At 41.8% G+C, this 1,575-nt stretch overlaps 1 protein-coding gene across 1 annotated transcript in view; it reads right to left on the minus strand.

The window, feature by feature from the left end:
- EGR_09819 (hypothetical protein) overlaps positions 1 to 1,575 on the minus strand; it is a gene marked incomplete at both ends in the record, with an annotated part of 9,549 nt that overhangs the window by 7,337 nt on the left and 637 nt on the right. The gene's annotated exons all lie outside the window — the stretch shown is intronic.

Consider the following 1,575-nt stretch of genomic DNA (forward strand, 5'->3'; position numbering starts at 1 on the left):
AATCTTTTTTGTAGCAAGCACTGGTGTCTGCCATCTCTACTGGGGACGCTAAGGATGCACTTATCATTGGACTCGTGGAATTATGTGGAATTACAGCATGATTTCAATGCCCATGGATCGACTTCCACGCTAATGGCACAAAAATTACCTCCCACTTCATTTTTTAAATTTGCTAGACGCATTATTTCTTAAACCCCTTTTTTGATGTTCCGACTCCTTACTACAGCGTTAAAAATCAAGAACCTTAGGAGAACTTTACACTGGATGTGCAATAAGGTCCTATGGTAGTTGTTAATGGCGGTACCAGGAATAGATTACTTTGGCTCCGGTATGGGGAGCCAACTATTTGACAAATTTAATACGCATCACCCTGTTAAAATACGTTCGCGTTTACATTGGACCATATTATTCCTACCTATTTCGACTAAGGTATGTGCATTATTATTTTTCAGAAAAGCGATTTTTTGCAAACGATTGGCACGGCAACATTGCTCACTTACACTGCATGCAAATTAAAGATAATTGTAACCACATTTACAGCCGTCAGATTTAAATTCTCCCTCTTGCTCAACAGTGGGAGAGTGGAAATTTTTCTCTAAAGGTCACAACAATACCCAATTTTTAGTCATTTGATAATTCCTTCTTGCAATCATCACGTGTGCATTTAATCAGTAAAAATCAACGACATTGTGATTCCTTGTCCAGAGACTAGTATCACCGTGAGGGAAAGTGAATGGGTGCATACACCATTAACAGCCTTGGTTTTACTGCAAAACAACACAGATGGAGCATCCTCGAGGATGAGGTGGAGGGAGTCAAATCCACAGGCAACGTTCCACAAGTTAAGAAGATATCCCCTACCCAACTTCCTTGTCCAAATTAATCGACGCATCTCTAAATAATTATTTGGTACTGTTCTCTTCATTGGGCAGACAACTCGCCTGTTACATCGAATTCTGCAATTATAATGTAGCCTTATGATGGGAAGCGTGCGCACATTTGAGGAGTGGAGGAGACATTCGTTTCTGTCAAGTGTTCACTAATGCATACATTCCGATCCTCACAGTTCTTGGTCAGTATCTCATCGGTCAGCATCTTTTTGTTGTAGCAATCCGTTTCTGTCGCATTTGTGATGATTTCCATAGCCCTTGACTTCATTTTAGGCAAGCCTTTGGCCAGAATCTATTACCGAGTTTCAGGTAGAGTGTGCGAAATTTGGTGGCAGCTGTTGAAACATCATTTTAAAAGAGTAGCAGGTGTAATCACCTTAACCTCAGGCTACGCAACGTGGCCAGTAACGACCGAGGCGTCTCCGAAATAGGGCGATTGAAGATGCTTTTTATGGTGCTGTCTACAGGGTGCGCGCAAAGACATCTTTATTTCAGAGGAAGCTACATCCCACGTGCTGCGCGCCTTTTGACCACGACGTAGATACTGGAAGGTGCAGCAAAACGTATACTTCAGAGCACCTTCCGGTTTTCAGCATTAAGAAACTAGTGGGTGCCTACGTGTGTAGTATGTCTAACGCAATTAAAAACACAAATTGCAAAAATTAAGGCGGAATGCCTTTCGACT

This window comes from Echinococcus granulosus (assembly GCF_000524195.1).
Source record: "Echinococcus granulosus chromosome Unknown EG_S00169, whole genome shotgun sequence".
NCBI lineage: Eukaryota > Metazoa > Platyhelminthes > Cestoda > Cyclophyllidea > Taeniidae > Echinococcus > Echinococcus granulosus.